The sequence below is a fragment of the Bos grunniens genome, chromosome 9 (assembly GCF_055505025.1).
Source record: "Bos grunniens cultivar Pamir isolate PY7600 chromosome 9, Bosgru_T2T1.0, whole genome shotgun sequence".
In the NCBI taxonomy this organism is placed as follows: Eukaryota; Metazoa; Chordata; class Mammalia; order Artiodactyla; family Bovidae; genus Bos; species Bos grunniens.
The window spans coordinates 13766332-13792286 of NC_141173.1; the positions used below are offsets into that span (position 1 = coordinate 13766332).

At 40.1% G+C, this 25955-nt stretch overlaps 2 long non-coding RNA genes across 3 annotated transcripts; both read left to right on the top strand.

Annotated features, from left to right (window-relative positions):
* Positions 1-1060: 1060 nt before the first annotated feature.
* LOC147365591 (uncharacterized) lies at positions 1061-2962 on the top strand. The gene is made up of 2 exons (XR_015132584.1): positions 1061-2111; positions 2831-2962. It is a non-coding gene; the product is annotated as an uncharacterized LOC147365591 (long non-coding RNA).
* Positions 2963-3011: 49 nt separating this feature from the next.
* On the top strand, positions 3012-12812 carry LOC147365592 (uncharacterized). 2 transcript variants are annotated; one of them, XR_015132583.1, is made up of 3 exons: positions 3012-3339; positions 11820-11959; positions 12679-12812. It is a non-coding gene; the product is annotated as an uncharacterized LOC147365592 (long non-coding RNA). The 2 variants fall into 2 exon arrangements; XR_015132582.1 differs by lacking the exon at positions 3012-3339 and adding an exon at positions 10005-10170.
* The last annotated feature ends 13143 nt before the right edge of the window (positions 12813-25955 follow it).

Sequence of the window (25955 nt, forward strand, 5' to 3'; positions counted from 1 at the left end):
CACCTTACACCCCTTACAATAGCTGTCATAAAAATGATCAGAAATAAATACTAGCAGTAACCTGCAGCAAAGGGAACCCTCTTGCAGTGTTGGTAGGAATGTAAATTGCTGCAATTGCTATAGAAAACAGTCAAAATATTAAAAACATAGCTCAGAAGCATCAGTGAAGATGGCGGAGGAATAGGACGGGGAGACCACTTTCTCCCCCACAAATTCATCAAAAGAACATTTAAACGCTGAATAAATTCCACAAAACAACTTCTGAATGCCGGCAGAGGACATCAGTCACCCAAAAAAGCAGCCCATTGTCTTCAAAAGGAGGTAGGAAAAGATATAAAAGATAAAAAAAGAGACAAAAGAGGTAGGGATGGAGCTCCGTCCCGGGAAGGGAGTCTTAAAAAGAGAGAAGTTTCCGAACACCAGGAAACACTCTCACTGCCGAGTCTGCGGTGAGCCTTGGAAGCACGGACGGCAACATAACTGGGAGGGAAAATAAACAAATAATTAAACCCCACAGATTACGTGCCCAATGGTAGCTCCCCCAGCAGAGAAGCAGCGCAGACGCCTGCACCCACCACTAGCAAGCAGGGGCTGGGCAGGGAGACGCGGGCTGCAGAGTAAGGACCAGGCCTGAATGCCCCGAGGGCAATCTGAGGGAACTAACTTGGGCTAGCAAACCAGACTTTGGGATAGCTACCACGAGAAAACCTCTAACTTAAGACACCGCCAGGCACGCTCACAGAACAAAGAACTGTACAGAGGTAGTCGGCTGTAGACCATCCCCCTCTGGTGACAGGCAGCCAGAGCCAGAAGGGGGCAATGGCAGCCCCAGAGAGACATTATCTACCAAACTGCAAGCAGGCTTCTTTGCTAACTAAGACTACTTGGGGTTCTGGACAGTCAACATCTGCCTGATAAGGTGCACTGGTTGTACACCCAGAAAACCAAGCAGCAGGGACAGGGGAGGTGATAAGTCGCAGCGACTGCACTTGCCAAACACTTCATCACCTGAGCTGCTCAGACCTGGGAAGGGCACAAAACTCAGGCCCAACCGTGTCTGTGCCTCTGAGGACTTCCTGAGTGCCTGAACCTGAGCGGCTTAGACCTGGGAGGTGCATGCAGCCCAGGGCTGGCCTCGGACAGTTCCCAGCGGAGCAACATAGAGCCTGAGAAGTGTGGGCAGGAAGGGCACACAGGCCGTGAGTGGGGGCAGACCCACTGTGGCTGAGACACTGCGAGCACACTCCAGTGTTGTTTGCAGCGTCCCTACCTCCCTGTAGTGTGACTGAACAAGTGAGCCTAAAAAAGTGTCCACCACTGCCCCCCTTGTGTCAGGGCGGAAATCAGACACTCAAGAGACCAGCAAACAGAAGAAGCCAAAACAGGGGGAACCGCCTCGAAAGTGACAGGTGCATTAGATTAAAACCTTGTAGTTAGTACCAACTACATAGGAAGGGGCCTATAGATCTTGACAAATATAAGCCGGACCAAGGAACTATCTGAAAATGAACTGACCCCACACTGCCCACAACAACACCAGAGAAAGTCCTAGATGTATTTTTACTATTTTTATGATCATTCTTTTTTTTTTAATTTTTAAGTCCTCTATTACTCCTTTAATTTTCATTTTTATAACCTACTATTACTTTGAAAAAAAAATAGACCCTATTTTTAAAAGCAAACTTCATATATATATATTTTTTTATAATTTTTGTGACTTTTTTCTTTTTTTTAATATTGTATTTTTGAAAATCCAACCTCTACTCTAGATTTTTAATCTTTGCTTTTTGGTATTTGTTATCAATTTTGTACCTTTAAGAACCCAATCTTCAGTACCCATTTTTACTTGGGAGCGAGATTACTGGCTTGACTGCTCTCTCCCCCTTTAGACTCTCCTTTTTCTCCACCAGGTCACCTCTATCTCCTCCCTCCCCCTTCTCTTCTCTACCCAACTCTGTGAAACTCTTTGTGTGTTCCATTGGCTGAATTGGTCTCTCTCCTTTTGATTCCTCTCTTTATCCTCCTGGCCACATCTGTCTCCTTCCTTGCCGGGGCCAGCACGGGAGCTCCCACACATGACAAGGTCATGCGGGAGAGCACTGACAGGCAAGGTGAGTCAGGGCTCGAGGGGCCCCCTGGATCTGCCTCAGCGTCTACCCCAAACCCAGAATCTGTCTGTTTTACTATTTTATGACTTTTACCAACTCCTCTGACATTAATGGGGGGTTATCCCCGACCACCTTTCTCTGAAGAAAATTAACTTAGAGCTCTAGTTAATAAGTCTCCTGGGCATAATAGGAGTGTTTCAATTCAAACCCCTCTGATGACTTTCTAGCTTGCCTGACAGGTTTGTTCAGATTCCTGCAGCTACACATGTGATTGTTCACAGCCTCCCAACCACGAGAGGCACGGGAAGCTTAAGATATTCTAACAATGCAGAGCTTCTCAGAGAGTTAAAATTGTTAGAATAGAACTAGTAGAGGATTTCTTTGTTGAGCTAATGCTTGCTGCCAAGTTTCCATATCCCTTACCTACTGTGTCCCTGGGAGTGTATTGATTAATATAGTTGGTATATAGAAATGTAAGTAGTAGCTTTAATGTTTGTAACCTTGGACCCTTGAGTTAATTCTTTTCTTGTTATAGCCCACCACTTTTGCCCTATAGGAATGCAACTTTATCTAATGCTTTCAGAGGGTGGCACCTGACTTTAGAATAATCACCTTTAGAGAAAAATAAGTTTTCTGAAGAAAGGGTCATAAAATGTTAACAGGCCTCCTGGCCAGAAGATGATGTAAATCACCTAAAGCTTTTGCATATGATAAATTTGCAGGAAGAAAACCTGGCTTCGATAAGGATCAAGGACTGCTGACCTTGCATGACTCTACCCCACCCCCCATTATCCTCTGCACAACTTAAGGTATAAAAACTACTTTGGAAAATAAAGAGTGGGCCTTGCTCATCAGGCTTGGTCTCCCTGTGTCGTTCTTTCTTGTTTCCTTTTCTCTCCTTTTCTTCTCTGTTCTTCCTTCAGGACAAATAATTGGAGCACGGGGGCCCTCTGAGACCACTTATTTGCCTGGGCTTCTAAGACCCACTTGAGAAGGTGCCCAAGGTGGGGCACCTTCCACTATTCGAGAGGGCGCCCGCGGCCTCCGTGGTCAGTGCAAACCTGGTGTCACAGGTTTTATTGGCTTTCCGCGTAAACCAGTTATATTGAGCCTCTGATCTTTCTCCTTTTATCTATCCTTTTAATCGCCAATGCCGTCCTCCCGAGGGAATCCCTGGATCCAACCGGGGCTGAACCCCGGCAAGTGGCGCCCGAACCAGGCTCCCAGTAAGGTAAGCCCCCAGTTGTGCAGTTTTCGGATGGCTAGGACCCCACTCAGGGTGCCCAGGACCCATCTGCAGAAAATAAGTAGGGTAAAGAGGAGTGGGAAGTAGTGAAATCTTTTCAAAGGGAAAAGTAGAAAAGATAGTAGATTTTCTGACATGGGTAACACTAAAACTAAAGAACGGCAACTCTTTGTACAAGTAATCTTGAAACTGTTAAGTAAAAGAGGAATTAAGGTTAAGAAAACTAATATTCAATCTTTTTTTTACATTTGTACAAGAGCAATGTCCTTGGTTTCCACAAGAGGGCACTGTTAACCTAGATATCTGGGAAAAAGTAGGGAAACAACTAAAAACTTACTGCGCTCAGCACGGCCCAGAGAAAATCCCTACTAACACATTATCTCTGTGGAATATGATTAGAGATGCTTTAGATCCAGCTCTTGAATCTGAAAAGGTACCTTTTAAAGAGGAAAGTAAAGATGAAAAAGTACCTGTTAAAAAGGAAAGTGAGTCTGAAAAGGTACCTATTGAAAAAGACAGTGAAAATGAAACGGTACCTGATAAAAAGGAAAGTGAAAATAAAGAGCCTGTACATACCTATCAAGAATTAAGGGCTATGTTAGCTGCCATGAAAACCAATAGTTATAAAGATGAAAAGAAAGATCAGTTTTCCCCTCAGGATGAAAAAGCTTTAGAGGAGGCAGCAGCTCAATATCATTCTGACGAGGATTGGCCTCTTTTAGCAAAAAATCCTCCTAAAGGTTTAAGAGAAACATCTCCATCCGCTTAGACCATCCGCTCCTAAGAGCTTGACAGAAATATCTCCAATTACACCATCCACTCCTATGAGCCTGAGGGAAACATCCCCAATCAGACCATCCTTAAGATTTAAAACAGACAGAGGATCCCCGGAGCAGGAAAGGAAAAACAGGGAATGCTTCGGTCCCCACTTGCCCCCTCCCCTCTATAAGGGTGACAGGTCTCCACTAGAACTTCCCCAGAGAAGGGTCCTCTCTAGCCCTGAAGATGAATTTGATCCCCACCTTGAAGCTTGTTTTCCAGTAATGTTTCATAAAATAAATGGACAACAGGTCCCTTTCTGGGAACCTTTTCCAATGAAATTAGTTAAAGAACTCAAACAGGCTTGTGCCTTATATGGGGCTACAGCCCCGTATACTTTAACATTATTAGAAGCCTTGGCGGTCAGATGGCTGACGCCTCATGATTGGAAAACAGTTGCCAAGGCTTGTCTATCTGGAGGGCAACTTAAACTTTGGAAAGCTGAATATGAGGACCTTGTCCAAAAGCAGGCTAGCACTAACCTCAAACGTGGCAGAAACGACATTGTAAAAGAGAAATTGGTAGGAACTCGTGATTATGCAGCACTCGAGGATCAGATGAAGCTAGGCAAAGAAATTTTACAACTAGTATCACTCTGTGCCCTTGGAGCCTGGTGATTATTGCCTCAAGAAAAGGAACCAACCTCTTCCTTTTCAAACATTAAACAAAAACCAGAAGAACCATATGAGGACTTTGTATCACGACTTACAGAGGCAATCAACAGAGTAATTTCTAGTACGGAGGCATCTGAAATACTGATAAAACAACTGGCATTTGAAAATGCTAACTCTACCTGCCAGGCTATCCTACACCCTATAAGAAAATCTGGGCAAGTAGGAGATTTCATCAGGCAATGCGTAGACGCAGGACCAGCAATGATGCAGGGTGTTGCCATAGCAGCGGCCATAAAAGGAGATTCTTATCAACAAGCAGTTCAATCCTTTCTTACAGGCAAAAATTCCAGCAATCAAGGCCAGAATGCTGGCTTTTCTTGTGGCCAGGAGGGGCACTTTACGCACGCCTGCCCCCAAAGAACAGCTAATTCTTCTCGGCCAAACCCTGCCTCCACGACTATGACTCCTAATCTCCCTAAGTCACCTGTCCTCGTTGTCAGAAGGGATATCACTGGGCAAAAGATCACATAAAAATGGAACCTTGCTAGTTCCTGACCAGCAGTCAGGAAACAGGTTGAGGGGCCAGCCTCAGGCCCCTATAACGATTGGGGCAACGACAATGAACCCATTCATACCCTTCGTCCCATCACAGAGCTCATCAGAGCAACCCCAGGCAGCGCAGGACTGGACCTCAGTTCCACCACCTCAACAATATTAACACCAGATAGTCCCACTATAAAAATCCCCTACAGGGGTTAAAGGCCCATTACCAACAGGCTTGGTGGGAATTATATTAGGCAGAAGCTCTTTAGCCATGCAAGGACTTACAATTATCCCTTGAGTAATTGATTCAGATTATACAGGAGAAATTCAAATAATGATTTCACCCCCAACTAAAACTATACAAATTTATAAAGGACAAAGAATAGCTCAACTTTTACTTTTACCTTATCACACTGCCATAGGGCACATTGCTACTCAAAGTGAGAGACAAGAGAGAGGATTTGGGTCCAGTGATATGGTCTTTTGGGTGACAGAGATTACTCAGAAATGCCCTATGAAAATTATCTTGGTTTGTGGCAAGTCTATTGTAGGGCTGTTAGATACAGAAGCAGATGTTTCCTGTATTGCTTGAAAGGACTGGCCTAGCTCCTGGCCAACACATACTACTGAAAATGAATTAGTGGGAATAGGGAGAGCCCCCGCAGTAGTTAAAAGCGCAAAAATGTTGGATTGGCGATTTGAAAATACCTGTGGAACTTTCCAACCCTATGTAGTTCCTTCACTCCCCTTTACCCTATGGGGGAGGGACATACTGTCTCAAATGGGAGTGCTGCTTTTTAGCGTGATGAAAAGGTGACCTCCCAAATGCTCCATATGGGCTATGATCCATCAAAAGGATTAGGTAAACAACAGGAAGGAATAATTGAGCCAATTTGCTCAACTCCTCGACAACTACGTGCTGGATTGGGGTATCCAAATTTATAATGGAGACCATTGTTTTTGCTGCCAACCCCATTACATGGAAATCTCAGGACCCAGTGTGGGTAGGACAATGGCCTCTGCCTCAGGAAAAATTACTGGCAGCTAAAATGTTAATCTCTGAACAACTACAATTGGGACATATTGAACCCTCCAATAGCCCCTAGAACACTCCTATTTTTGTCATTAAGAAAAAATCTGGCAAGTGGTGACTTTTACAAGATCTAAGAGCTATTAATGCCACTATGGAAGATATGGGGGCCTTACAACCTGGGCTTCCTTCCCCAGTAGCCATTCCAAAAGGACATAATATCATTGTGATTGATTTACAAGACTGTTTTTTCACCATTCCCTCAAGCACTGAAGACAAAAAGCAATTTGCCTTTAGTTTGCCATCAGAGAATTTTAAACAGCCTTATTTAAGGTTTCAATGCAAAGTGTTACCCCAGGGAATGAAAAATAGCCCTACTTTATGTCAAAAATTTGTCAATGCCGCTATAGAAGATATTAGGGCTAAATATAAACAAGTATATATGATTCATTATATGGATGATATTTTAGTAGCTCATCCAGATAGAGCTCATTTGCAAACTGTTCTCCAAGATTTGACTCAGGCACTGTCAGCCAGAGACTTAAAAATTGCCCCAGAGAAAATTCAAATCAATCCACCTATAACTTATTTGGGAAGGGTTATAAACTCTGAAACAATGACTCATGAGCTGATACAACTAAGAAAGGACCATCTTGTTACTTTAAATGATTATCAGAAACTTTTCAGATCAGATCAGTCGCTCAGTCGTGTCCAACTCTTTGTGACCCCATGAATCACAGCACCCCAGGCCTCCCTGTCCATCACCAACTCCAGAGTTCACTCAAACTCACGTCCATCAAGTCAGTGATGCCATCCAACCATCTCATCCTCTGTCATCCCCTTCTCCTCTTGCCCCTAACCCCTCCCAGCATCAGAGTCTTTTCCAATGAGTCAACTCTTCGCATGAGGTGGCCAAAGTACTGGAGTTTCAGCTTTAGCATCATTCCTTCCAAAGAAATCCCAGGGCTGATCTCCTTCAGAATGGACTGGTTGGATCTCCTTGCAGTCCAAGAGACTCTCAAGAGTCTTCTCCAACACCACAGTTCAAAAGCATCAATTCTTCGGCGCTCAGCCTTCTTCACAGTCCAACTCTCACATCCATACATGACCACAGGAAAAACCATAGCCTTGACTAGACGGACCTTTGTTGGCAAAGTAATGTCTCTGCTTTTCCATATGCTATCTAGGTTGGTCATAACTTTCTTTCCAAGGAGTAAGCATCTTTTAATTTCATGGCTGCAGTCACCATCTGCAGTGATTTTGGAGCCCAGGAAAATAAAGTCTGACCCTGTTTCCACTGTTTCCCCACCTATTTCCCATGAAGTGGTCGGACCGGATGCCATGATCTTCATTTTCTGAATGTTGAGCTTTAAGCCAACTTTTTCACTCTCTACTTTCACTTTCATCAAGAGGCTTTTGAGTTCCTCTTCACTTTCTGCCATAAGGGTGGTGTCATCTGCATATCTGAGGTTATTGATATTTCTGCCGGCAATCTTGATTCCAGCTTGTGTTTCTTCCAGCCCAGTGTTTCTCATGATGTACTCTGCATAGAAGTTAAATAAGCAGGGTGACAATATACAGCCTTGGTGTACTCCTTTTCCTATTTGGAACCAATCTGTTGTTCCATGTCCAGTTCTAACTGTTGCTTCCTGACCTGCATACAAATTTCTCAAGAGAAACTTTTAGGTGATATTAACTAGATAAGGCCCTATTTAAAATTAACCACTGCTGAGGTAAAACCTGTCTTTAACATTCTATGTGGGGATCCTGATCCAATTTCAAAAAGGCAATTAACTGCTGAGGTTCGGGAAGCCCTAGACAAAGTAGAAAAGGCTTTATCTGATAGCTATGTAAAAAGAATTGAATTAGCAACTGCCTGGCAATTCCTTTGCCTGGCTACCCCAACTGTACTGACGACGGGAGTCTTATGGCAAAACGGCCCCTTAGAGTGGATCCATCTTCCCGCTCAAGCTAAAAAGGTAGTGGCTTCTTATCCAGGTTTAGTGGCTACTTTAATATTAAAGGCGAGAAAACGAAGTATTGAGTTATTTGGTAAAAAGCCATCAGAAATTGTAATTCCATATAATAAAGAACAGCTTGATGCTCTTCTAATGTTTGATGAAAATTGGCAAATTTCTATAGGAAATTATGTCGGTCAAATTTTACATCAATTACCTTCACATATTTTGCTAAATTTTATATCTAGACATCCAGTTATTTTCCCTGTTAGGTGTAAATACTCCCCCATTCCAGACGCTCAAATGGTTTTTACTGATGGTCAGCTAACAGCAGAGCTTCTATAGTTACAAGAGATCAGCATAAGGTTTTACAAACACAGGAGACTTCAGCCCAAAGAGCTGAACTCACAGCTGTTATTAAAGGCTTTTGTTATGTTTGCAGAGGAGGAATTTAACCTTTACTCTGACTCTCAGTATGTGGTCAGGCTGTTTCCACACATTGAGACTGCGGTTCTTCCCGAGAACAAAACTGCAATATTTCACTTGTTAACTAAATTACAGCAGCAAATTTGGAAACAAAACCGAGCATATTTTATTGGCTCATTCTGGATTGCCTGGACCTTTAAATGCCTTAAATGATCTGGCAGATTCACTAACTAAGGTCACGGTGGCTTCTGCTTTTGAAGAAGCCCGAGCTTCTCATTCACTTCACCATCAAAATGTTACTGCATTAAGATATCAGTTTCAGATTCCTCGAAAATCTGCTCAGGAGATTGTTCGTTTCTGCTCTCACTGTCCCACTGCTGTAAATAATTTACCTATGGGAGTTAACCCTCGCGGTCTCAGACCTAATGTACTTTGGCAGATGGATGTAACTCATGTCTCCTCCTTTGGAAAATTGTCTTTTGTTTATGTAACCGTAGATACTTTTTCTCATGTCATTATTGCAACTGCTCGCACTGGAGAGGCATATAAGATGTAGTACAACATCTCTTTACTTGTTTTTCATATTTGGGTTTGCCAAAAGCTTTAAAAACTGATAATGCCCCTGCTTATACTTATACTTCTAAGTCTTTCCAAGAGTTTTGTATAAAGTTTCATATAAAACATAACACAGGCATCCCCTATAACCCACAGGGAAAAGCTATAGTAGAAAGAGCACATCAAACATTAAAAATACAAATTCAAAAATTACAAGAAGGGGAATTTAAGTATAGTTCCCCCACCAGATCCTGCAGCATGCTCTCTTTGTAATAAATAACCTGAGTGTTGATTCATCTGGAGCCACTGCAATGCTTCACCATTGGTGCCCAGAACCACAGAATAAAAAGCCGTTGAAGTGGAAGGACCTCCTCTTTGGACGATGGAGGGGTCCCGACCCATTATTAACTAGCGGCCGAGGATATGCTTGTTTTTCCACAAGACGCAGGTTTTCCAATTTGGATCCCGGACAGACTGATTTGTCATGTCTCAGCCCCCCAGACACATGGTCCGCCCATTGCCTCAACCACAAAAAAGGAAGGGGCCTCCTCTACCTCCACTCCCTCTACCAATACAGGAAGTCCAGCTGACCTCTAGACAAATGACACCAGAGATCCCGGATAAATAGGAAGAGGAACCACCCACCAGACAGATGTCACAACTCGGTATAAAAGATATTGTTCCCCCTAATTCTTTACCCCGCAGGAGACCATCGGGACGCCCAGCTCATACAACTCAACAAGCCTCCATACCCACCTGGGGACAGATTAAGATGCTCTGTCACCAGGCACATATGATATCTTCTCCGCAGGGCTCTTCAACTTCCCTTGAGAGAGTGTTTATTGCTATGCTTGCCTTGCTATCTTGCCAGGTAAGCGCCTCCTCTCCTGCTCCAGAAAATTATTGGGCATATTTCCCAAATCCTCTGACCTTCCAAGTAGTTACTTGGAACAGTGACCCTATACGGGTCCACACAAACCAGCCTCATCTTTTGGGAGGATCATATGCTTCCTGTACAAAGGATCAATACCCTATTAATTTCAATTATACCTTTAGGGGATTAACAGACGACCTTCCTGTTTGTTTTAACTTCCCCTTTGGTCATACAGGAAGCTTTATTACTCTTACCAAAGAAGGATGTTTTGGAGCCTCTAAAAAAGCAATTCTGACAGATTCCCCGTCCTTAAGATATCGGTCAGTTTGGATATTACAGGCTCGTATGCCCGGGGTTCTTGACCCCTATAAATCCCTGCTTTTCAAATCTCCACCAGAATATCCAAATTGTAATAACGTTGCCACTTCAGATGTCATATGGAACACCATAGATGGTCGCTTAGGGTATCCGATTTGGAAATCTTGTACTTATAATTTGAGAATTGATTACAGAATACTGGGAGGAGGAAATTATACAATTCAGGACTGGAGCAACCCAAATCCAGGTCAGGACCCAAAGTCCAATGATGAATTTACCGGTAAATTTGATCAATTGGAAAGAATATTCAGTTCCTTGGCCACTAGCCGCCACTAGATGGCATCATAATCAATTTGTTCCTCCAATGTTGTCCTATACAGCTAAGGGCAGAACCTATTAGCAACCAGAAATTTGGAGAGCCCTTGCCACTACTGCCCCTATTACTTTAACCTGGCCAGAAAATAATTCTATTTACTCTATTTTAGCTTGTCTATCCTCTCCTTGTTTTTCTCTTCTCTAATGACTCCAAAAGACTTAATATACAAATGAATTACTCAGGTGGACCTCATATAGTGTCTTGTGAACAACGTATGCTCTCATCCTGTTTGACCCCCCCAATATAATGTTTGCTCTTTTGTTGTGTTACAACGTCCACCCTATCTTATGGTGCCTATAACTGTAACCACACACTGGTATGATAATTATGGTCTTGCTGTATCACAACAACTACAAGATTTAATGCGATCACAATGGTTTGTGGGCTTACTTATCTTTGGAATAGCAGCTTTGATAACTTCAATTACTTCTGTTACTGTGGCAGCAATATCATTGATTCAACAAGTACATACTGCTCAATATGTTGATATTGTGTCCAAAAATGTTTCTTTAACATTGGCAACACAGGAAGCTATAGACAGGAAGCTAGAGATGAGGATAGACGCCCTAGAAGAAGCAATAATGCATATTGGAACTGAATTGCAGGCTTTAAAAGTGAAATTGGCACTGTCCTGTCATGCCAACTACCGGTGGATATGTGTCACACCCCTGAAAGTAAACGAGACAGATTATAACTGGGAGAAAATTAAAAATTGTATTTCAGGTGTCTGGAAGAGTTCTGAGATTAGTTTGGATTTAGGGAGACTTCATAATCAAATAACGACCATAGAACACTCCCAATTAGATTTTACTGCCGCAGGAGTAGCAAGTGACCTTTTCCATACATTCTCTAACTTTATTTCAGGAAAAAACATGCTTTCTACTATATTTAGCTATGCTGCTGTAGCTGCTCTAATTCTGCTTCTCATAATTATTCTTCCTTGTATTGTCAGAACTCTTCGACAGAGCACTCAGAAGCTCGCTACTGAATTACATCTGGCTGTCTTAAGAAATAAAAAGGGGGAGATGCGGGGAGCCAGCATGGGAGTTCCCACACATGACAAGGTCATGCGGGAGAGCACTGACAGGCAAGGTGAGTCAGGGCTCGAGGGGCCCCCTGGATCTGCCTCAGCGTCTACCCCAAACCCAGAATCTGTCTGTTTTACTATTTTATGACTTTTACCAACTCCTCTGACATTAATGGGGGGTTATCCCCGACCACCTTTCTCTGAAGAAAATTAACTTAGAGCTCTAGTTAATAAGTCTCCTGGGCATAATAGGAGTGTTTCAATTCAAACCCCTCTGATGACTTTCTAGCTTGCCTGACAGGTTTGTTCAGATTCCTGCAGCTACACATGTGATTGTTCACAGCCTCCCAACCACGAGAGGCACGGGAAGCTTAAGATATTCTAACAATGCAGAGCTTCTCAGAGAGTTAAAATTGTTAGAATAGAACTAGTAGAGGATTTCTTTGTTGAGCTAATGCTTGCTGCCAAGTTTCCATATCCCTTACCTACTGTGTCCCTGGGAGTGTATTGATTAATATAGTTGGTATATAGAAATGTAAGTAGTAGCTTTAATGTTTGTAACCTTGGACCCTTGAGTTAATTCTTTTCTTGTTATAGCCCACCACTTTTGCCCTATAGGAATGCAACTTTATCTAATGCTTTCAGAGGGTGGCACCTGGCTTTAGAATAATCACCTTTAGAGAAAAATAAGTTTTCTGAAGAAAGGGTCATAAAATGTTAACAGGCCTCCTGGCCAGAAGATGATGTAAATCACCTAAAGCTTTTGCATATGATAAACTTGCAGGAAGAAAACCTGGCTTCGATAAGGATCAAGGACTGCTGACCTTGCATGACTCTACCCCACCCCCCATTATCCTCTATGCACAGCTTAAGGTATAAAAACTACTTTGGAAAATAAAGTGTGGGCCTTGCTCATCAGGCTTGGTCTCCCCGTGTCATTCTTTCTTGTTTCCTTTTCTCTCCTTTTCTTCTCTGTTCTTCCTTCAGGACAAATAATTGGAGCACAGGGGCCCTCTGAGACCACTTATTTGCCCAGGCTTCTAAGACCCACTCGAGAAGGTGCCCAAGGTGGGGCACCTTCCGCTATTCGAGAGGGCACCTGTGGCCTCCATGGTCAGTGCAAACTTGGTGTCACAGGTTTTATTGGCTTTCTGCGTAAACCAGTTATACTGAGTCTCTGATCTTTATCCTTTTAATCGCCAATGCCATCCTCCTGAGGGAATCCCTGGATCCAACCGGGGCTGGACCCCGGCACTTCCTCCCTCTTTTCTTCTCTGTATAACTCCGTGAACATCTCTGAGCAGTCCAGACTAGGGAGTGCATATAAGGAAGTGATTACTGGCTTGCTCTTTCCTCTTTTGATTCCACCTCATCTCATTCGGGTCACCTCTAACTCCCTCCTCCCTCTTCTCTTCTCCATGTAACTCTGTGAACCTCTCTGGGTGTCCCTCACTGTGGAGAAACTTTTCATCTTTAACCTAGATGTTTTATCAACGGTGCTGGATAGATGGAGAAGTCTTGAGACTACTGTAAAAATAAAACTGAAAACCAGAAGCAGGAGGATTAAGTACAAATCCTGAGAACACTAGAGAACTCCTGACTCCAGGGAACATTAATCGACAGGAGCTCATCAAATGCCTCCATAACCTCACTGAAACCAAGCACTACCCAAAGACCAACAAGTTCCAGAGCAAGACATACCATGCAAATTCTCCAGCAACACAGGAACACAGCCCTGAGCTTCAATATACAGGCTTCCCAAAGTTACTCTAAACCGATTGACATCTCATAACTCATTACTGGACACTTCATTGCACTCCAGAGAGAAAAAATCCAGCTCCACCAACCAGAACACCAACACAAGCTTCCCTAACCAGGAAACCTTGACAAGCCACCCATACAACCCCACCCACAGCGAGGAAACACCACAATAAAGAGAACTCCACAAAGTGCCAAAATACAGAAAGGCCACCCCAAACTCAGCAATATAAAGAACATGAAGAGACAGAGGAATACTTAGCAGGTAAAGGAACAGGATAAATGCCCACCAAACCAAACAAAAGAGGAAGAGATGGGGGATCTACCTGATAAAGAATTCCAAATAATGATAGTGAAAATGATTCAAAATCTTGAAATCAAAATGGAATCACAGATAAATAGCCTGGAGACAAGGATTGAGAAGATGCAAGAAAGGTTCAACAAGGACCTAGAAGAAATAAAAAAGAGTCAATATATAATGAATAATGCAATAAATGAGATCAAAAACACTCTGGGGGCAACAAATAGTAGAATAACTGAGGCAGAAGATAGGATTAGTAAAGTAGAAGATAGAATGGTAGAAAGAATCAGAGAGGAAAAAAGAAAAACGAATTAAAAGAAATGAGGACAATCTCAGAGTCCTCCAGGACAATATTAAATGCCCCAACATTTGAACCATAGGAGTCTCAGAAGAAGACAAAAAGAAAAACCATGAGAAAATACTTGAGATAATAGTTGAAAACTTCCCTTAAATGGGGGAGGAAATAATCACCCAAATCCAAGAAGCCCAGAGAGTCCCAAACAGGATAAACCTAAGGCAAAACAGCCCAAGACACATATTAATCAAATTAACAAAGATCAAACACAAAGAACAAATATTAAAAGCAGCAAGGGAAAAACAACAAATAACACACAAGAAGATTCCCATAAGGATAACAGCTGATCTTTCAATAGAAACTCTTCAGGCCAGGAGGGAATGGCAAGACATAAAGTGATGAAGGAAAATAACCTACAGCCCAGATTACTGTACCCAGAAAGGATCTAATTCAAATATGAAGGAGAAATCAAAAGCTTTACAGAAAAGCAAAAGCTGACAGAACTCAGCACCACCAAACCAGCTCTCCAACAAATGCTAAAGGATATTCTCTAGATAGGAAACACAAAAACGGTGTATAAACTCGAACCCAAAACAGTAAAGTAAATGGCAACAGTATCATACTTATCAATAATTACCTTAAAAGTAAATGGGTTGAATGCCCCAACCAAAAGACAAAGACTGGCTGAATGGATACAAAAACAAGACCCCTATATATGTTGTCTACAAGAGACCCACCTCAAAACAGGGGACACATAGAGACTGAAATTGAAGGGCTGGAAAAAGATTTTCCATGCAAATAGAGACCAAAAGAAAGCAGGAGTAGCAATACTCATATCAGATAAAATAGACTTTAAAACAAAGGCTGTGAAAAGAGACAAAGATGGTCACTACATAATGATCAAAGGATCAATCCAAGAAGAAGATATAACAATTATAAATATATATGCACCCAACATAGGAGCACCGCAATATGTAAGACAAATGCTAACAAGTATGAAAGGGGAAATTAACAATAACACAATAACAGTGGGAGACTTTAATACCCCACTCACACCTGTGGATAGATCAACTAAACAGAAAATTAACAAGGAAACACAAACTTTAAATGATACAATAGACCAGTTAGACCTAATTGATATCTATAGTACATTTCACCCCAAAACAATGAATTTCACCTTTTTCTCAAGTGCACATGGAATCTTCTCCAGGATAGATCACATCCTGGGCCATAAATCTAGCTTTGGTAAATTCAAAAAAATTGAAATCATTCCAAGCATCTTTTCTGACCACAATGCAGTAAGATTAGATCTCAATTACAGGAGAAAAACTATTAAAAATTCCAACATATGGAAGCTAAACAACATACTGCTGAATAACCAACAAATCACAGAAGAAATCAAAAAAGAAATCAAAATATGCACAGAAATGAATGAAAATGAAAACACAACAACCCAAAACCTGTGGGACACTATAAAAGCAGTGCTAAGGGGAAAGTTCATAGCAATACAGGCATACCTCAAGAAACAAAAAAAAAGTCAAATAAATAACCTAACTCTACACCTAAAGCAACTAGAAAAGTAAGAAATGAAAAACTCCAGTGTTAGTAGAAGGAAAGAAATCTTAAAGATTAGGGCAGAAATGAATGCAAAAGAAACAAAAGAGACTATAGCAAAAATCAACAAAGCCAAAATCTGGTTCTTTGAAAGGATGAATAAAATTGACAAACCATTAGCCAGCCTCATCAAGAAACAAAGGGAGAAAAATCAGATCAATAAAATTAGAAATGAAACTGGAGAGATCACAACAGACAACACAGAAATACAAAGGACCATAAGAGGCTACCATCAGCAATTATATGCCAATAAAATGGACAACGTGGAAGAAATGGACAAATTCTTAGAAAAGTACAACTTTCCAAAACTCGACCAGGAAGAAATAGAAAATCTTAACAGGCCCATCACAAACACAGAAATTGAAACTGTAATCAGAAATCTTCCAGCAAACAAAAACCCAGGTCCAAATGAAAATAACCATGGAGAAGACATACTTGCACTTCCATGTTCATAGCAGCATTAGTTACCATAGCCAAGATATGGAAACAGCCCACGTGCTCATCAACAGATGATTGGTTGAAGAAGGTGTGAAATGTGTATATACACACTCACACACGTGCATACATATATATACATGCATATATGCACATACACAAAATAGAATATTACTCAGCCTAAAGAGAATATAAGAGACTCAGGTTGGATCCCTAAGTTGGGAAGATTCCCTGGAGAAGGAAATGGCAACCCACTCCAGAATTCTTGCCTGGAGAATCCCATGGACAGAGAGGAACCTGAAGGGCTGCAGTCCATAGAGTAGCAAAGAGCCAGACACGGCTGAAGTGACCTTACATGCACACAATAAAAAAATGAAATATTGCTATTTTCATCAATATAAATGGATCTAGAGGTTATTATACAAAATGAAATAAGTCACACAAAGAAAGGCAAATTATATGTATGTAATTTATATGTGAAATCTAAAGAAATAATGCAAATGAATATATATACAGTGAATCTATATACAGAAACAGATTGGCCAACATGGAAAACAAACTTATGAGGAAGGATAAATTGGGAGTATGGGATAAATAGATACAAGCTACCATATATAAAATAAGCAACAATTCATTACTTTATAGTTCAAGGAACTATATTCAATATCTTATAATAACCTGTAATGAAAAATAATCTGAAATATATATAACTGAATCATTCTTGGTACACTTGAAACTAACACAGTATTGTAAGTCAACTATATTATATTCTGTAAAAAAAAAAAAAAAAAGACAAGGGAAAGAATAGATATAACAAAAGGAGCATCATCTGATTCTCATGCTTATTTCACCATTATTTCAAACACTTTATGAGATGGTCTGTTTCTAGGAAAACTGGCCTTATTAAGATCTGTTCTGGCCAGCCAGCAAGGGTGCTGAGAGACAGACCTTGAGCAGCGCTGCGCGTGTCCTCAGCTCTGCGAACCCCTCTGGAGTGGCAGGAAGGGATCCCAGGTTCCATCCCTTGTCTGGGAACTACATCCCACACGCCCCAACTAAAGATCCTGCATGCTGCAATGAAGACTGAAGATCTCGCATGTGGCAACTAGGACAGGACACAGCCAAATAAATAAATATAAATGAATGAAAGAAGAATGACAATATCCCATAGAAAGATGCAGGAGGAAGAGCCAAGATGGCGGAGGAGTAGGACGGGGAGAACACTTTCTCCCCCACTAATACATCAAAAGAGCATTTAAAAGCCTAGTAAATTCCACAAAACAACTTCTGAATGCCGGCAGAGGACATCAGGCACCCAGAAAAGCAACCCAAGTCTTCGAAAGGAGAGAGAAGAAATACAGCTCCACCATCCAGAACACGAACACAAGGTTCCCTAACCTGGAAACCTTGACAAGCCACCTGTACAAACCCACACACAGCGAGGAAACACCACAATAAAGAGAACTCCACAAACTGCCAGAATACAGAAAGGACACCCCAAAATCAGCAATTTAAACAAGATGAAGAGACAGAGGAATACCCAGCAGATAAAGGAACAGGATAAATGCCCACCAAACCAAACAAAAGAGGAAGAGATAGGGAATCTACCTGATAAAGCATTCCGAATAATGATAGTGAAATTGATCCAAAATCTTGAAATCAAAATGGAATCACAGATAAATAGCCTGGAGACAAGGATTGAGAAGATGCAAGAAAGGTTTAACAAGGACCTAGAAGAAATAAAAAAGAGTCAATATATAATGAATAATGCAATAAATGAAATTAAAAACACTCTGGAGGCAACAAATAGTAGAATAACAGAGGCAGAAGATAGGATTAGTGAATTAGAAGATAGAATGGCAGAAATAAATGAATCAGAGAGGAAAAAAGAAAAATGAATTAAAAGAAATGAGGACAATCTCAGAGTCCTCCAGGACAATATTAAACGCTACAACATTGGAATCATAGGGGTCCCAGAAGAAGAAGACAAAAAGAAAGACCATGAGAAAATACTTGAGGAGATAATAGTTGAAAACTTCCCTAAAATGCGGGAGGAAATAATCACCCAAATCCAAGAAACCCAGAGAGTCCCAAACAGAATAAACCCAAGGCAAAACACCTCAAGACACATATTAATCAAATTAACAAAGATCAAACACAAAGAACAAATATTAAAAGCAAGGGAAAAACAACAAATAACACACAAGGGAATTCCCATAAGGATAACAGCTGATCTTTCAATAGAAACTCTTCAAGCCAGGAGGGAATGGCAAGACATACTTAAATGATGAAAGAAAATAACCTACAGCCCATATTATTGTGCCCAGCAAGGATCTCATTCAAGTATGAAGGAGAAATCAAAAGCTTTACAGAAAAGCAAAAGCTGAGAGAATTCTGCACCACCAAACCAGCTCTCCAACAAATACTAAAGGATATTCTCTAGACAGGAAACACAAAAACGGTGTATAAATTCGAACCCAAAACAATAAAGTAAATGGCAACGGGATCATACTTATCAGTAATTACCTTAAACGTAAATGGGTTGAATGCCCCAACCAAAAGACAAAGGCTGGCTGAATGGATACAAAAACAAGACCCCTACATATGTTGTCTACAAGAGACCCACCTCAAAACAGGGGACACATAGAGACTGAAATTGAGGGGCTGGAAAAAGATTTTCCATGCAAATAGAGACCAAAAGAAAGCAGGAGTAGCAATACTCATATCAGATAAAATAGACTTTAAAACAAAGGCTGTGAAAAGAGACAAAGACGGTCACTACATAATGATCAAAGGATCAATCCAAGAAGAAGATATAACAATTATAAATATATATGCACCCAACATGGGAGCACCACAGTATGTAAGACAAATGCTAACAAGTATGAAATGAGAAATTAACAATAACACAATAACAGTGGGAGACTTTAATACCCCACTCACACCTATGGATAGATCAACTAAACAGAAAATTAACAAGGAAACACAAACTTTAAACAATACAATAGACCAGTTAGACCTAATTGATATCTGTAGGACATTTCATCCCAAAACAATGAATTTCACCTTTTTCTCAGGCGCACATGGAACCTTCTCCAGGATAGATCACATCCTTGGCCATAAATCTAGCCTTGGTAAATTCAAAAAAATTGAAATCATTCCAAGCATCTTTTCTGACCACAATGCAGTAAGATTAGATCTCAATTACAGGAGAAAAACTATTAAAAATTCCAGCATATGGAGCCTGAACAACACGCTGCTGAATAACCAACAAATCACAGAAGAAATCAAAAAAGAAATCAAAATTTGCATAGAAACGAATGAAAATGAAAACACAACAACCCAAAACCTGTGGGACACTATAAAAGCAGTGCTAAGGGGAAAGTTCATAGCAATACAGGCATACCTCAAGAAACAAGAAAAAAGTCAAACAAATAACCTAATTCTACACCTAAAGCAACTAGAAAAGGAAGAAATGAAGAAGCCCAGGGTTAGCAGAAGGAAAGAAATCTTAAAAATTAGGGCAGAAATAAATGCAAAAGAAACAAAAGAGACCATAGCAAAAATCAACAAAGCCAAAAGCTGGTTCTTTGAAAGGATAAATAAAATTTACAAACCATTAGCCAGACTCATCAAGAAACAAAGGGAGAAAAATCAGATCAATAAAATTAGAAATGAAACTGGAGAGATCAAAACTGACAACACAGAAATACAAAGGATCATAAGAGACTACTATCAACAATTATATGCCAATAAAATGGACAACGTGGAGGAAATGGACAAATTCTTAGAAAAGTACAACTTTCCAAAACTGAACCAGGAAGAAATAGAAAATCTTAACAGACCCATCACAAGCACGAAATTGAAACTGTAATCAGAAATCTTCCAGCAAACAAAAGCCCAGGTCCAGAGGGCTTCACATCTGAATTCTACCAAAAATTTAGAGAGGAGCTAACACCTATCCTGCTCAAACTCTTCCAGAAAATTGCAGAGGAAGGTAAACTTCCAAACTCATTCTATGAGGCCACCATCACCCTAATACCAAAACCTGACAAAGATCCCACAAAAAAAGAAAACTACAGGCCAATATCACTGATGAACATAGATGCAAAAATCCTTAACAAAATTCTAGCAATCAGAATCCAACAACACATTAAAAAGATCATACACCATGACCAAGTGGGCTTTATCCCAGGGATGCAAGGGTTCTTCAATATCCGCAAATCAATCAATGTAATGCACCACATTAACAAATTGAAAAATAAAAACCATATGATTATCTCAATAGATTCAGAGAAAGCCTTTGACAAAATTCAACATCCATTTATGATAAGAACTCTCCAGAAAGCAGGAATAGAAGGAACATACCTCAACATAATAAAAGCTATATATGACAAACCCACAGCAAACATTATCCTCAATGGTGAAAAATTGAAAGCATTTCCTCTAAAGTCAGGAACGAGACAAGGGTGCCCACTTTCACCATTACTATTCAACATAGTTCTGGAAGTTTTGGCCACAGCAATCAGAGCAGAAAAAGAAATAAAAGGAATCCAGATTGGAAAAGAAGAAGTAAAACTCTCACTATTTGCAGATGACATGATCCTCTACATAGAAAACCCTAAAGACTCCACCAGAAAATTACTAGAACTAATCAATGATTATAGTAAAGTTGCAAGATATAAAATCAACACACAGAAATCCCTTGCATTCCTATACACTAATAATGAGAAAACAGAAAGAGAAATTAAGGAAACAATTCCATTCACCATTGCAACGGAAAGAATAAAATACTTAGGAATATATCTACCTAGAGAAACTAAAGACCTATACATAGAAAACTGTAAAACACTGGTGAAAGAAATCAAAGAGGACACTAATAGATGGAGAAATATACCATGTTCATGGATTAGAAGAATCAATATAGTGAAAATGAGTATACTACCCAAAGCAATTTATAGATTCAACGTGATCCCTATCAAGCTACCAACAGTATTCTTCACAGCTAGAACAAATAATTCCACAATTTGTATGGAAATACAAAAAACCTCGAATAGCCAAAGCCATCCTGAGAAAGAAGAATGGAACTGGAGGAATCAACCTACCTGACTTCAGGCTCTACTACAAAGCCACAGTTATCAAGACAGTATGGTACTGGCACAAAGACAGAAATATAGATCAATGGAACAAAATAGAAAGCCCAGAGATAAATCCACGCACATATGGACACCTTATCTTTGACAAAGGAGGCAAGAATATACAATGAATTAAAGACAATCTCTTTAACAAGTGGTACTGGGAAATCTGGTCAACCACTTGTAAAAGAATGAAACTAGAACACTTTCTAACACCATACACAAAAATAAACTCAAAATGGATTAAAGATCTAAACGTAAGACCAGAAACTATAAAACTCCTAGAGGAGAACATAGGCAAAACAGTCTCTGACATACATCACAGCAGGATCCTCTATGACCCACCTCCCAGAATATTGGAAATAAAAGCAAAAATAAACAAATGGGACCTAATTAAACTTAAAAGCTTCTGCACATCAAAGGAAACTATTAGCAAGGTGAAAAGACAGCCTTCAGAATGGGAGAAAATAATAGCAAATGAAGCAACTGACAAACAACTAATCTCAAAAATATACAAGCAACTCCTACAGCTCAACTCCAGAAAAATAAATGACCCAATCAAAAAGTGGGCCAAAGAACTAAATAGACATTTCTCCAAAGAAGACATACAGATGGCTAACAAACACATGAAAAGATGCTCAACATCACTCATGATCAGAGAAATGCAAATCAAAACCACTATGAGGTACCATTTCACCCCAGTCAGAATGGCTGCAATCCAAAAGTCTACAATAAATGCTGGAGAGGGTGTGGAGAAAAGGGAACCCTCTTACACTGTTGGTGGGAATGCAAACTAGTACAGCCACTATGGAGAACAGTGTGGAGATTCCTTAAAAAACTGGAAATAGAACTGCCTTATGATCCAGCAATCCCACTGCTGGGCATACACACTGAGGAAACCAGAAGGGAAAGAGACATGTGTACCCCAATGTTCATCGCAGCACTGTTTATAATAGCCAGGACATGGAAGCAACCTAGATGTCCATCAGCAGATGAATGGATAAGAAAGCTGTGGTACATATACACAATGCAGTATTACTCAGCCATTAAAAAGAATACATTTGAATCAGTTCTAATGAGGTGGATGAAACTGGAGCCTATTATACAGAGTGAAGTAAGCCAGAAAGAAAAACACCAATACAGTATACTAACGCATATATATGGAATTTAGAAAGATGCTAACAATAACCCTGTGTACGAGACAGCAAAAAAGACACTGATGTATAGAACAGTCTTATGGACTCTGTTGCAGAGGGAGAGGGTGGGATGATTTGGGAGAATGGCATTGAAAGAGGTATAATATCATGTATGAAACGAGTTGCCAGTCCAGGTTCAATGCACGATACTGGATGCTTGGGGCTAGTGCACTGGGACGACCCAGAGGGATGGTATGGGGAGGGATTAGGGAGGAGGGTTCAGGATGGGGAACACATGTATACCTGTGGCGGATTCATTTTGATATTTGGCAAAACTAATACAATTTGTAAAGTTTAAAAATAAAATAAAATTAAAATAAATAAATAAATAAAAGATCTGTTCTAAGACAACAAAATGAATAAACAATGAATCAGTTATTATGAAGATTCCTAGATTATTTTTTATTTTAGATATGGTCATAAACTACAAAAGTTTTTTTCAAAAATAGTACACTAACCATGCAAAATTGAAATGTATTGTCTGTAATTGAAAATGACTTAATAATATATTTGAACCATAGCTTTACATTAAGAGGAAAGCATTTTTACAGATATTTGACTGTAAAAGCAAGTCTATAGTCAAAATTTAGGGACTGCTCTATAAATTTCTAATGCCTTTTATTTTTAATCTCTGTGTGTGGCTTAAGGGATCTTAGTTCCCAGACCAGAAATCAAACCAGGGTCCCAGTAGTGAAAGCCTCAAGTCATACCCACTGAACCCCCAGGGTATTCTCTCTAATGCTCTTAGTAAAATCTTTATTTAGTTTAACATAATTTTCATCTTTCAACAGAATGTTTTTAGAAAAGTTTAAGCTAATAATAAATCAAGCATTATAATACGGTTAATCAAAATGCCCCAAACCAAAAAATAGTAAGGGAAAGATTTATTAAACATATTTGAAAGGTAATACAAAAAAAGACGCTATCTTATTAATCCAGAATTTGCTGCAATATATTATGTGCTCAAGTATCAACTACTTTGGCCAGAATTATACATTTTAACAATGAGGACAAATTGTACCAAATTTAGAATGAATAATCTATTATTAATATTAACTTTTTGGTATCAGTTCAATTCGTCGTTTAGTCATGTTCGACTCTTTGAGACCCCATGGACAGCAGCACAACAGGCTTCCCTGTCCATCACCAACTCGCAGAGATTGTTCACACTCATGTCCATTGAGTTGGTGATGCCATCCAGCTATCTCATCCTTTGTAGTCCCCTTCTCTTTCCGCCTTCAATCTTTCCCAGCATCAGGGTCTTTTCCAATGAGTCAGTTCTTCATATCAGGTGGCCAAAATATTGGAGCTTCAGCTTCAGCATCAGTCCTTCCAATGAATATTCAGGACTGACTTCCTTTACGATTGGCTGGTTGGATCTCCTTGCAGTCCAAGGGACTCTCAAGAGTCTTCTCCAACACTACAGTTCGAAAACATCAATTCTTCACCGCTCAGCTTTCTTTATAGTCCAACTCTCGCATCCATACATGGCTACTGGAAAAACCACAGCTTTGACTATACAGACCTTTGTTGGCAAACTAATGTCTCTGCTTTTTAATATGCTATCTAGGTTGGTCATAGCTTTTCTTCCAAGGAGCAAGTGTCTTTTAATTTCATGGCTGCAGCCACTGTCTGCAGCAATTTTGGACCCCAAGAAAATAAAGTCTGTCATTGTTTCCACTGTTTCCCCATTTGCCATGAAGTGATGGGACTGGATGCCATGATCTTGGTTTTTTGAATGTTGATTTGTTTTAAGCCAGCTTTTTCATTCTCCTCTTCCACTTTCATCAAGAGGCTCTTTAATTTCTCTTCACTTTCTGTCATAGGGTGGTGGTATCTGCATATCTGAGGTTATTGATATTTCTCCCTGCAATCTTGATTCCAGCTTATGCATCATCCAGTCTGGCATTTTGCAAGATGTCTTCTGCATATAAGTTAAATGAGCAAGGTGACAATATACAGCCTTTACATCCTCCTTTCCCAATTTGGAACCAGTCCATTGTTCCATGTCCACTTCTAACTGTTGCTTCTTGACCTGTGTACAGATTTCTCAGGAGGCAGGTCAGGTGGTCTGGTATTCCCATCTCTTGAAGAATTTTCCAGTTTGTTTTGATCCACACAGTCAAAGGCTTTGATGTAGTCAGTAAAGCAGAAGTAGATGTTTTTCTGGAACTCTTGCTCTTTCTATGATCCAACGGATGTTGGCAACTTGATCTCTGTTTCCTCTGCCTTTTCTAAATCCAGCTTGAACATCTGGAAGTTCTCAGTTCACATACTGTTGAAGCCTTGCTTGGAGAATTTTGAGCATTACTTTGATAGTGTGTGAAATGTATATTGAACATATTACAGAATACCTAAGCCACTTTCCTTAAGCTTGTGTTTTATTCTGTATAAGACATAAATAGCATATGTTAGTTAGGGAAAAAAATTGATCCATGAATTAAAATGTTTTATTGTTACCTTTGAAAAATAAATTTTCAACAAATATTTTACTCCTTTATATAATCCTAATTTTAAGATTTTTGTAGGTACAGAATCGGAATACTTTGTTTGATCAAAGTTGTCCCAATTAAAAGAGCTTGGGCAAAACAGCAGGGTCAAAACAGAAGAATGAAAATGGCAAGACTAAATTTTCCTAGCCTCATTTCTCTGTACTTGTACTGTTAAAATAATATTTATATTGATGTAAAATTCACATAATGCACAATTCATCATCTTATTTTATGTGTACAAGTCATTACGTACATTTTAAGTATATTGTTGTTTTCAGTTGCTAAGTTGTGTCCAACTTTTTGCAACCCCATTGACAGAAACATGCCAGGCTTCCCTGTCCTTCACTATCTCCCAGAATTTGCTCATACTCATGTCCATTGAGTCAGTGATGCCATCCAACCATCTTATGCTCTGTTGTTCCCTCCTCCTCCTGCCCTCAATCTTTACCAGCATCAGGGTCTTTTCCAATGAGTTGGCTCTTCGCATCAGGTGGCCAAAGTATTGGAGCTTCAGCTTCAGCGTCAGTCCTTCCAAAGAATATTCAGGCTTGATTTCCTTTAGCATTGACTAGTTTGATCTCCTTGCTGTCCAGGGGACTTTCACGAGTTTTCTCCAGAATTATTAAATACATCAACATTGCTGTGCAACCGTCACCACTATCGATCTTCAAAACTCTCATCTTGCAAAATGAAAACTGTATACCACTTAGTCAACAACTTTCCATTACCCCCTCCTCCCAGCCCCCTGGCAAACACCATTCTACTTTCTGATTCTGTGAATTTGACTATCTAGGTTCCTCCTACGATTGGAATCACACAAGTTTGTGTTTTGTGA